Genomic DNA, 13,158 nt, shown 5'->3' on the forward strand with positions numbered 1-13,158 from the left:
TTAAATGATTAATAAAGTCATCTGGAATGGCAAAGAAAACATTCTTGCAGGACTCCCAGAGTTCATCAAGATTCTTTGGATTCATCTTCAATTCCTCCTCCATCTTACCCCAGACATGCTCAATAATGTTAATGTTTGGCGCCTGGGCTGGCCAATCCAGGAGCACCTTGACTTCTTTTGTTTCAGGAACATTGTGGAGGCTGAAGTATGAGGAGTACTATTCTGCTGGCCTCTCCTGTGGTTTGTAATGTAATGGGCAGCACAAATGTCTTAATAATTCAAGCTGTTGATGTTGCCATACACTCTGCAGATCTCTCTCACACCGCCACACTCAATGTAACCCCAAACCATGATTTTTCCTTCACCAAACTTGACTGATTTTGTGAGAATATTGGGTCCATGCAGATTCTAATAGGTCTTCTGCAGTATTTGTGATGATTGGGATGCAGTTCAACAGATGATTAATAAAAAAAATCTACCTTCTGCCACTTTTCCAAATAATCAACTAGAAGTAAATTTATTATTTATTGCTCTTAAAACTGGGATTGATGACAAGAGTTTTGCCTTGTGTATATGTTTTTTAATACTGAAAGTACAGGTGGCTCTTGAAATGCATTTTATGAACGTTATAAGCCATGCACCATGATTTTAGCTAAAAATCTTCTTTAATATTTTGCTGAAGGAAAATAATCCCTCACCTACATCTCGGAAATAGCCTAAGGGTGAGTAAATTATCAGCAAATGTTAATTTTCAAGTGAACCATCCTTTAAGCAGAAGTGTTAGAAAACATTGAAATTTATATTACAGGGTAATGCAGAAGTTATAGGGTCTTTTTAAATAAGCGATACTGAAGCTGAAGGACGACGTGGGTCATAAACTCCACCACTTTTTTTTTTTAAACAGTGCCCTTCAAAGCCCAACAGATACACAAACACTCATACACACTTTCAAAGGAAGCCTTGGCAGCAACACCAAAAAGAAAGAAAACAGTCATTCCCGGGTGGATAAATACGACCATTTAAGCTTTGACTGGCTCTGTTCTGCTTCTATGATGGAGGAGGGACAGATAGTCTTTTTAATATTGGACTCACATAATGTTTCTGTTGTGATGTCTTGCCTACGAGGAAATTATTGAAATGTACAGGGGGAAATGCAGAGGACTGCACTAACACGATGGTCTATTACTATAATAGAGGAGTAATGATGGTGTAAATTGTGATGATTGTAAAATTATAGGAATTTATTTTCTATTATGCATGGGATTTCTGTAAGAGATAGTTGTCATGATTGTTGTGATAGGCTGCAGACTGCTGAGAGCGAGGGAGAGTGAGTACGTGATGAGGGATTTTAAAACAGTCGTTTTATTATGGGAGAGAGAGAGAGAGAGAGAGAGAGAGAGAGAGAGAGAGAGAGAGAGAGAGAGATGCGATAACAGCGTTTGCCCTGTTCATATTTGACTCAGTGCTTGTCATTGAACACCGACAGACTCACTGAGCGGAGGAAAGAAACTCCACGCATAAAGATCGACATCAAAAGGTAAAACATTATTTAAAATATTATTATTATTTTCTGTAATCACTCGGGATGAATTTACCGCGTGTTATCAAAGGCACAGCTTCTGTCTCCTTCATATTTTAGTCTCTGAAGATTGGGGAATAACGAGACCAGTGCGCCGTATGGATTTATTTGCAAATATTTTGGAATTATATATGTATTGTTTTTTTTATTTATAAATTATTTGAGCTATAAATCTATGTGTATGTGAAGAAAGAGTCGTTTAAATGTCAACATAAAGTCCGCTTGTTGGATAAAGAAGCAATGTATACACTGTATCATTCAACACATTGTCAACAGAAACTATAGGGATGCTCCTCGTTGACAATGTCCAAAAACTCTGGTGTGTACTCTAGTACAGACTAACTGGGTAATACACGCTGTGCTGCTTCCAATACAAACAGTGGATTTGAAAAATACCAGTATATGAGTTATTAAATACGGGACTCACTCTTGGGAGACGCGGACCTTCCACATGACTGAGCACGCGAGGAGTTGGAGCAGATGGTGCGCGCGCTTCTGTCTGTCTGTCGCCGTTCGGGGATTCGCGGGGCAGCGGCAGACACGTTTACCGACACCCCGGTGTTCGCGGGGCAAATATTAAACGGTTAGTCCTTCCCCAATGACGGCTTCAGTGATGGCACTCATTTGAATCGCTAATAATGTGTTTAGGCGCAAAGTGAGTCTGGCTCCGCGTGAGCGAGTGAGCGCGCGCGCGGCGTCAAGGCTGGATCGTACGCTCCGCTGCTCGTGCCATGTGTTTCCCCAAACACTGCGAATGCCCTTTTTAGTAGGACAGACGCTGTCTTCGGTATGTTTGTATTGCTTGCATTGATTGCTCTTGGTCGTAGGTAGATTTGCTGCTTCTTTCATCATCCGTGGGCTTTGTATAAAGTAGCCTGCTAGTTTACCTGTATGTGTTTGATGTGACTGCGCTTTCAAGATCTGACCTCCCAAGTTAAAGCCCAACCCCTCTCCGAAAGGGTGTCAAATGTATTATTGTAGTCACGAATCTTAGTATTCTTTTAATATAGCATTTAAATGTATCTATACGTTTCGCTAACTTGCATTTCAACCACAAAAGTTAATGACAAGTTAGTCAGGGGTCCATATAGCAACAAAAGGCTGATTGATCACTTATCGCTAAATAACTAAGTACACCTGCTGTTATTGTTTTGTGACTTTAATACATCGACATTTTACAGATGCTTCAGCTGTAGTAAGTCTCACCTATTTGTAGTTAGTGTAAATAAGTTAGTGTATAGGATGTACACTATTTAAGCATCCAGCAAGAAACAAGACATTTGACCGAACTAATCAAATAATCTGTAGGTTAGTCAGACCAATGGCAAACGAAAGGGAGTGCAATTCTGTTTGTTATCACTTGAGGCAGAAAAGACATTTTATACACCTTTAAATGAACGGACCTATATGAATATTTCAAAATGTGAGGCAATGTCTTTAAAGTGCCACAACATGTTATATCTTTGGGCTATTTTGGCTATTATTTAGATAGGACAGTAGGGGGACAGACAGGAAATCATTGGAAAGGAGAGAGGGGAATTGGACTAGGAAATGACTTTGTATTGGGGTTTGAACTTGGGTTGTTTTTCTAATGTTTTTATGTTGTGTGAGTTGAAACCGCTGAGGGTATACAAGCTAATGGCTTGTAGCACTTGAAATATTTGTGAGACGTCGAGATTTGGGGAGTGTTGCAACACCGCCAGGCCTCCCAAATCAACTTTCAGGCTTCTTCATCATTACTTGGAACGCTAGATGAGTTGAAAGGAATTTGTCCCTTGTCACACTCTGGGCCAAGGAAAATAATAAGCAGAGGCAAAAATTCTCTCAGAAACACTTGTATAAAAACCCACTTGAGGAGAAGAAGTGTAAAGAAGGGCCAAACAAAAATGTATGACCCTTCGCACTCCAACTGTGTTTTTTGTGGGATTCTGGGCTAATGATGTTCATATACACACCTTTCTTAATTTTAATTTGGCGCTTTCTTGGACAGGAATGGACTGTGTAGGTCTTGAAACTAAATGCTTTTTTCCCCTTTGATTTTTACAAATTGATTTTTGTTGTTGTTTTAAGCGCATATGCAGAATTTCTTTTTTTGTGATGCACAAAACCCTTTCAGCTTGGCTAAGCTTCAGCAAGGGGAGGATCAGTGTTACAAAATGGGCCAGGCAGGAGGCAGCTTGTGGTTCGGGTGAACACTCCTCTGATTTTATTTAACACGACTCCAGCAATCTGTGTCAGCAATAAGCTTGTAATTGTTTACACCCAAGGAGCTCTTGCATTTACCAGGAGAGAAATAGAGAAGACGGTATGAGGGGAATATGAGAAGGCATCCATGTTGAAATAAACACAAGACATTGGCTCAATGACTTATGTTGGACAAAGGGTTCCTTTGCAAGGAAACGGCAGTAGAGAAATACTGGCATTGTCACCGGCAAGACTGTGACTCACAGCCCAAGGCATTACTTTAATTTACAATAGATGCCGTGATGAGCAAATGAAAGGAGGACAAAAACAGGATGAGGAGAAGTGAGGAACGGTGAGTGTAAATGTGTGTACGTTTAGACCTAAATGTAAAACATTTGATGTTGTAATTTGAGAAAAGGGCCAATAATGAAACAACTATGCAACCAGAGCAAATAGGAAAGCAAGTGTTTCTGTTTTCACAGAAAAGAGCCAGTTGCTCCTCTAAAGAGCTGCCGTCTACAGCAGGCCATTGAGCAAAATGAAGTCGACAAGCTTTATCAGATGAGAGGCCCTCAGAGACCAAGTTAAAGTGAGTATTAAAGCTAACGTTGGGCCCTCTTTACCATTCAGATTAGTATCATGCAATTTGTCTCTTTAGTTGCTAACAGGTTGTTCTGAATTGTTCTGACATGGCATTTAAGCCCGTTGTATGCTGTAACAAAAGTTTTTGTGTTTCACTTAAGGGTAAATAGAAGTTTCAAATAGCTCTGCAGACTATGTTGAGGGATGTAAACAAAAACAATGGCCACAACATATTTTCTGTTTATCATTTTTAATTTCTATAGCTTCCAGGATTCAGAAACGAGCCACATATTAATATAAATAATGTTATGATAGCTGTTTTACCCTTAAGTTATGATTGAATTGCCTCTTGTTACAGTTATGAAATAGTTTGATAACAAGCAGAAAATGTTCATGGCCCAATGAAATGACCACATTGAAATGGTCTATAATAACAAAATAAGTTAGTAGCAAAATGACTGGTGAGACAACAGCAGTTTAATAAAGTATCTGATTATATGTAGATATGTTTTTAGCAGTTCTGCAGTTCAGTCACTGAAAGTGAATGTAATTGCATTACAGCTTTGATTTGTTATATCCATCAGCTGTGTTTATGTTGTTACTCATAGGTAGATCTGTCCTTGATGGACTAAACAAAGCAATGCTAGTTCAAATGTCTTTGAGATGTTTCAAACTTTTAAAATAAGATTTAAAAAAAGCTTCATTTTGGCTGATTTTGTTCGAAATTATGTCAAAACTTGATGTCCTTTGGGGTCTTACGTGTCAAGGATATGTTGTAGCTTTTTGTGTGTTCTTAAGTGCAACATAGTCTGCTAACTAAAAACCTTTTCTCAGATATTGAAAACATTTGCTAAAAGAATTAGAGTGCCTTTGCTGTTTGCTAATGTGACTCAGGATAATAAACTCCTTGGCTCACCATGAGAAAGAAACAGGCGAAGTGAGCAATAAGGTGATGCCTTCGATCTCTTTGAGTTTAGAGGGCTTACTGAAATGCTAAGTAAAAAGCTCATGTTCTGGTTGAGCAAGAGTCTGCTTATTATCGTGATGCACTTCAAACGCTTTTTTATTTTATTCTTTTACTGTTTTATGAATATTTTGGGATTATTTGGGATTCTTGCGCCAAAGGCTGGAAGTGGTCTCCACAGATAGGCAGTAAGTGAGACTGTTGCATGCTATTAAAGTGAATAATAAAGTATTGCTTTAAGAGCTATTGACACTGCTTGTCTATACTCGCCACTACAAATGAAATCTTACCAATTTATTCCCTAATCATAATTGACCTAATCATAAAGGCAAATGAAATATGTAAATTGATTTAAATTTTTTTTTCATATTTTACATACTTTTCTTTGTACTAAGAATGATTCATTGAACAATAAGAGTTGTAATCTTTTCAAATAACTAGACAGAATTTAAATCCATTCATCCATCAATCCCTCCCCATCCCTCCATCCATCCATCCATCCATCCATCAACCCCTCTCCATCCATCCATCCATCCATCCATCCATCCATCCATCCATCCATCCATCCATCCATCCCTACCTCCCTCCCTCCTTTCCTCCATCTCTCCCTCAATTCACACCCATCCATCCATCCATCCATCCATCCAACAACCCCTCCCTATCCATCCATCCATCCATCCCTCCCTCCCTCCCTCCTTTCACATCCATCCATCCATCTTTTCAACCCTCTCTCACTCAGTCCATCCATCCATCCATCCATCCATCCATCCAACCCTCTCTCACTCAGTCCATCCATCCATCCATCCATCCATCCATCCATCCATCCATCCATCCATCAATCCCTCCCTATCTATCCATCCATCCATCCCTGCCTCCCTCCCTCCCTCTCTCTCTCCATTCACATCCATCCATCCATCCATCCATCCAGCCATCCATCCAACCCTCTCTCACTCAGTCCAGTCATCCATCCATCCATCCATCCATCCATCCATCCATCCATCCATCCATCCATCAACCCCTCCCTATCTATCCATCCATCCATCCATCCCTGCCTCCCTCCCTCCCTTCCTCCCTCTCTCCCTCTTTTCACATCCATCCATCCATCCATCCATCCATCCATCCATCCGTCCATCCATCCATCCTTAATCTCCCTGTCAGACATTTTAAAAATTTAAGGCATAATTCAACTAGGGCTGTGTCCGGAATTGCCTACTACTCAGTAGGTACTGCATTTGAATTTAAATTGACTATTCGACCGTTAAAAAAGTACGTTCTATACAGTATGAATGAGAGTAGTGTAAATGGAACTTTGAAGTACTACATCCGTCATTTTGTCATGATCACGTGACCTACCCGCATCAGTTGCGTTGCTTCACTCCAATTCATGACTTCTCTACAGGGCATCATGGGATAGCGTAGTGTCCATCCGATGCACACTTCAGAATCTTGCCAGAGGTGGTAGGTCATCCGGGTACTTCTTGCATACTGTTTCTCGAATTCTATGAATTTGTACATAATACTTGGCTGCTTTTAGTGTACTATATAGTATGGGAGTTAATGATTTCAGGCGCAGCCCATGTGTTTTAAAAATACTAGGAATTTCTTTGAATTTAAAAGTATAATTTTTACTGTTTAACTTCAATTGCAATTGCGTGTTCTAAATGTGCAAACTCTGAATAAAAAAAGAAACAGAAAACATTCTCATTTAAATTCAGTTCTGATATTGTAATTAGACTTTAAAAGGCATTCTCAGTTCAGCTTTGAAAGTGACACTACTGTAGTGTCTGATTATGTAAGAATTTCTCTAGCCTAACTGTTGGTCTTGGATCCCAGGTATCATTTTATTGTAGCTAAATCCCTTTCAAGGCCAGTCAGTTCACTGGCAGCCATCTTGGCAACGGCCCCAGGCAGCTATTTTGTTTGTGATTAATACAACTCTGTCTGCTTGAATGAGGAAAAAAAAGAATCTACAAAATTGTTTGTGTCTCAATAACATAAAATCAGCAATAAAATCTGGCAACAATAGTATCATAAATTTTATGTCTTTACCTCAAATATTGAGTGCTGTGGTTTCTCCCATTTATTTATCTGCAAGAAGGCTCCAGCAGTCCTTTGTGACTGACAAAAGAAAATGCAGGTATAGAATGTGGATTGATTAATCTACTAGTACTTTATCTCAGTTTGATATATAGCCTTATCGCACTGGGGCTGAGAATAAGAATGATCTGGTTGATTGGTTGGTGCCATTCCAACAGTCAGACAAACATTTGAATGACAACTATAAATCCTACACTATGATTAGTGCCACTCTGTAATACAGCTCTCAAACATCAGCTGCTCTACCAAGCGGGAAGCATTGTCTCTTTTGGTGGTGTATTATAATTCAATTGATTTCACAATCTTTTTTGACACAAAGGCTACACAGATCTTGAAGGAATGTTCCCGGTTAAGATAAGGCAGCAGATTTTGTAGCATAATTTTGATTACCACAAATATTTGTGAAAAAGAGACTTGAGTTTTTAAAAATTTTTTTATAAAAAAGCATAAATTAAGATTAAGACCAGATTTGGGGCTTTTAAAAGTACAAATTTAAAGCTTAAAGTTTTATGAAAGTGCTGATTAATTATTCTGTTAAAACTGTTGTACTATTTGACCTCAAAAACTGTATGCCTTTTTTTTTTTTTTTTACAGTTGTTTTGGGTTTCTAACATTGCATTGGGCGACGTAGTGGCGCAGTAGGTAGTGCTGTCGCCTCACAGCAAGAAGGTCGCTGGGTAGCTGGTTCGAGCCTCAGCTCATTTGGCGTTTCTGTGTGGAGTTTGCATGTTGTCCTTAGTGTATGAGTGTGTGTGTGAATGAGTGTGTGTTGATGTTTCCCAGAGATGGGTTGCGGCTGGAAGGGCATCTGCTGCGTAAAAATGTGCTGTATAAGTTGGGGATTCATTCCACTTTGGCGACCCCAGATTAATAAAGGGACTAAGCCGACAAGAAAATGAATGAATAAACATTGCATTTGAATGGCAACAATAGAAGTCAGCAAAAAAATTGGATGGAAGTTCACAGACCTTTTAAGCAGTTTTCTTAAACACTAAAATCATCTTAATGTCATTATTGTTGATTTTTTTTATGGCTGTACTACTGAACTTTTTGTTTTATGTTTAATGAATATCAGAAATTTTTAATATTGTCGACAGTATGCCATTTGTTCTGAGTTAAAAAATTTTGTTCCCCCGACATGAAAATCTTTTGTTGTCAACCTATAAGAAATTTGTTCATCTTAAGAAAAAAGAAAGAGCTCCACTAAAAGACACTTGGCCATAAAGAGATGAAATGAAGAGTTCAGATGCAAAAACCTTTGTGTGCCATCAGAGATTTTCTTCTAAAATTAGCATTTTTTTCCAGGCTCCTTTGTGCATGTTCAGTAATTTCACGTGTATGGAAAATAATAGGTTATTTTCATGGCCTTTAATGTAAAATAACTGAACATAAACAAAGCAGGCTGAAAAAATGTTCATTTTAGAAGGAAATTTCAGATGGCACTGAGAGGTTTTTGAATCTGAACCCTTCAAACAGTTTAATCCAACACTTTTTATTACGAAAAGGATAAATTTAGACATTTATCCACATGTAAATATTCATCAGGAAGAATAAACAGTATCTCAACCATATCTGCTTGACGTTCAAGAACAGACATGATTGGCTCATGCAAAAGCTCAAATGTGCTTCGTGACACAAGAATGAACCTCATAATAAGCATGCTTTAGCAAATAAACATGCTTGAGCTTTCATTATCAAATTTTAATGCTGAACAGTTTATGTGTGAATAAAAGCCCAAATTAAATAAGTTTGTCATATTACTCTATCATATCTTCAGTTGGATTTTACAGATGAACAAAAGCCGTATGGGTTTGGAGCAACATAAGAGTGAGCAAATGATGAGAGACTTTTCATTTTGGGGTGCAATAACACTTGCACTAAACACAGCATATCCTTTTAACCCAGAAGATAGCTGTGCTTTCTTGCCATTAAAAACGTGGACATCACAGAAGCTCCATCAGTGTCTATTTTCCCACCACCGCTTGTACTATCATTATCTCTTTAATGGCGTGTAATCTGCTCTAGACTATGTATGCAAGCGTGTGATGTTGCATTAGGCTGAACCCTCTCTCTCTCCGCGAGCATGCAAAACTGAGATTTTTTTTTTGCATGGGAAAACGCGTGTGGTCATGAAGGAGACTAATGTGTTGGAGCCCAACCCCTGACACAGACGTCCAACAGGAATTGTGAAAATCCTATTGTAAATTTGCCCACTCTTGGAAGATAATTGGCTTATTCCTGTGCTAAATTGGCCTGTTCTACAGCACGTTGAGTGGGTTTAACCGCAGACACAGTATGTCAGTTTCTGTGGGATTCAGACGGGTATTACATGCAGAATTATTGTATGACAATGATAGACTGATAGCTGTGGAGGGCCCGAAGCAGAGGATGAACGTGCAATGGCACATGGACTGGCATCCGCTTTATTAGACAGACAGACAGACAGATGTATTCCCCCTCACACAGACATGCACTGCCTCTGTGGAAGAGCACAAATAACCTGCGAGATGGCTGCCTGACCGCCGATGGAGAATTTTAAATGCGAAATGTCATTTTCGGTTGCCATTTTGGCTCCAATCGAAGGACGGGTGAACTTCATCCTGTTTTCTTGCTGTCAGTTGCTCGCTGTCCTCCTACAGAAACCCAGAGCAGTCATGAGCATAACTGAGTTACCACCAATTTAGCCGGTCTTATTAGAAAATAGAAAAGAGAAAAAATGTCTATTTCAGTTTTTTTCCTCGTGTTGAGGTCGAACGCTAGTTACGGCTCAAGCATTTCAAATACAACAAGCATATAATAACTTCGCCATCCAGTCTTCACCAGCGCCTGAAGTCCCAATTATGTCACATTTGACTCTATGAGCCAAACTTGCAGTGACCCTGACGATGATCTTTCCTCACCTTGTGTTGAGTTACAGACCTCCATCCTCCAACTCTTTCCAATTTGCAGTCGAATAGAAAATGTTGTCTCCCTATGTACCTTAATCATTATCTCCACATCAAACGAACAGAGCAGGCCTCAGTTTATGGCTTTGAAGATTTTTTTTTCTCATCAGTCTTATGCCTCAAGGAGCCAGCGGATAAGTGTGTGTTCTCGAGCATGATTCAACTCTTTAAAAATATATATTACAGGTTTGATACAAGTTAAGCTCAGTTGACTGGTGGCGTAATTTAATTAACAAAAAATTTGTTTTCACACTCTTGCTTTATTTTAAAATAGCATTAGAGCAATGCACTTTGAATGGAAGTGAATGGCGCTAATTTGTTAAGCTTAGTTTTACTATGAATTATATGGAATAAAAATTGCTTGCTATTTTTTTTCTGTGGAAAATAGCATTTAATTTTACAGCTGTCTATGACGATGTATCACCTGAAATCCTAAACAACTATAATATTGGTATATTAGGATAGTTAGGACAAAAAGGCTGTAAAAATGTTTTTTTGTTGTTGAAAAAACACTATTTTGAAGAAAAATAATGTAGTTTGAAGAGAAATTATAAGAGAAAATATTATATTTTTATCAATTCTTTTACTGTTGTTTTGAACTGTACATGCTATGTTGTGACAGCATAACTGAAGAAAGACAACTCCTAGTAAAATAGAAATAGTGTTAGATATAGATTTATCTTCTCTGTTGGAAACATATCTCCATATAGTGGTATATATTATATATGAAATTATGAATTATATTTTTTCTTCATGACTTGGATTTGGTGGCAGTACAGTGGCTCAGTGGTTAGCACAGTTGCTTCAAAGCAAGAAGGTTGCTGGTTCAAGTCCTAGCTGAGTCAGTTGGCAATTTTGTGTTCTGTTTTTCCGGGACTCCAATGCTCTTTCAATTTGTCCAACCTTGCCAGATTGTCCTACCTTTCATTTAAAAAGTTGGTTGCACATATTGATGATGCAAAAAAAGATTGGTTCATTCCGCTGTGGCGACTCCTGATAAATAATGAGACCAAGCCGAAGGAAAATGAATGAATAAATGACGTGGATTTGTTGGACATTTTTTTCAGAGATAATGCCAACCATCAAAGACTTTGAGGACAACACATACACTTAATACACAAATACACTTCATTGAACATGTACACATAGACATCACCTATATATAACTTTAATAAGTTGATGGGTGCAAAAAGTTCTGGGAGTTGTAGCTCTGCAGGCTTAACGGCATGCATCTCCAGGGTTGATAACAACACCGCTGGCGATTGTGACATCAATGCTAATTACATTTTCATGTGTTACAGTGAAAATGCAACATCATATCAACAGTCTATTAACAGCTCAAAAATAAAGGATTTACAATTTATGTTGGTGCTTTGATAAAATGATAAGCTTAACCTATTTTTAAAAAATTGGCCCCATTGACCCTGTAGGAAAAAGGAAGAGGGAAAATGTGGTAATTACACCACAAATGTTGTGGATTGAGCTTGTACAGAACCCAGATAATGTCTTTAAATGCAGTGAAATGTTAAAAACGAGCCCTAAGCGCAAATAGTTAACATTCGGAGCCCTAAGGCACAATGTATCCCATGTACACACTTACACTGTCAAATGACAGATGAGTTTGTCAGCAGTTGCAGCTGCTGGCAGGGATAGAATTAGACAAGAGAGTTTATGAGTTCCGTAAACACAAAACAGAGAAGCGGAGTATTGAAATAAAATCTTCTCAATGCAAAATGAATTCTGATGAGAAGAAATCTGTCACGTTTGAGTTGTATGTCTGGTTGGTACAAGTAGGACTAATGTTGTAAATGTTCTGCCCTATAAGAAATTCTATTGCAACATAAACAGCATTCAGATCTATTTTATAGTTATACTTTGAGGTAAAATGTATTCTTGCATTGTTTGATTAGGAATTGGTTTGGTTGTAAAAACGAGCAGTTTAAGTGTCATCAGTATACACTATTTTGTAAAAAAAAAACCACCTTGTCTTCAAATGTGATGTGCGGAGGGATGTGAAAATACATTCACTTACATTTAGAAACATAATAAAGTGATACTGCGGCTTAGTTATCTAACTAGAGATGACATATTAGCAGGGATAGATGTAAGGCTTTTTAGTTTGATATTTTGTTTCTAAAATATCCATTTTAAAATGTCTTTTATTTTTTATGAGCTTTTAATATTTTAGCTATCTAATCTAAAATAGCCCCTAAAGACGCTTTCAAGTGCACAACAACATTCTGTTCAATGTAAGATGGGTTTAAAATCTATTCACATTAACACTGTCTTAGCTGATCTGCATGAATAATTCCTAAGGTTTGCTGAGGATCAAAACCAACCATGTACATTTCTCTTAACATCATTCCTCGGGTGTTAAATAATGCTCTGTCGCTTCTTTTTTTCTCAGTGATGGTCATAAATTTGGCAGAGATGTCAAAAAAAGTTTTGACGGAAGATTCTGAAATCAGTTTTATGATAGCACAAATGACAAATGACAAAAAATGCACATAAATTAAGTAAATAGGGCTGATTTTGTCTTAATGTTTACTTGAAACAGGTGCAATGCTCTTTGTTCAAGAGAAAAGTTGTCAGATCATTCAAAAAGGTAAAAAATCAGCAATTGTTCATTTGTTTTCCAACATTAGTGAGCATTAGTACAACAGAGCTCCTGTGCCATTCTATGGTCTTTTGTTTGTCACTGTACAAAGCCTCACCCACGCTATTGTTTAACAGCATTCAAGTACCAACACCCCCCCCCCCCCCTCTCCTTAACCACTTTTTTCAATTTGATGTAGAAAATATGCATC

The 13,158-nt window shown here is 38.1% G+C and overlaps 1 protein-coding gene across 7 annotated transcripts in view; it reads left to right on the forward strand.

Moving 5' to 3' along the window:
• Window positions 1-1,456: 1,456 nt before the first annotated feature.
• cdh24b (cadherin 24, type 2b) overlaps window positions 1,457-13,158 on the forward strand; it is a 267,633-nt gene continuing 255,931 nt past the window's right edge. For 3 of the 7 annotated variants that reach the window (XR_015477390.1, XM_087238461.1, NM_001442447.1), the window contains 2 exon segments: window positions 1,457-1,537; window positions 4,246-4,352. The gene's annotated coding sequence lies outside the window, so the exon portion shown is untranslated. 7 annotated transcript variants of the gene reach the window in all.

This window comes from Danio rerio, chromosome 2 (genome assembly GCF_052040795.2).
Source record: "Danio rerio strain M-AB ecotype USA chromosome 2, GRCz13ab, whole genome shotgun sequence".
NCBI classification, from domain to species: Eukaryota; Metazoa; Chordata; class Actinopteri; order Cypriniformes; family Danionidae; genus Danio; species Danio rerio.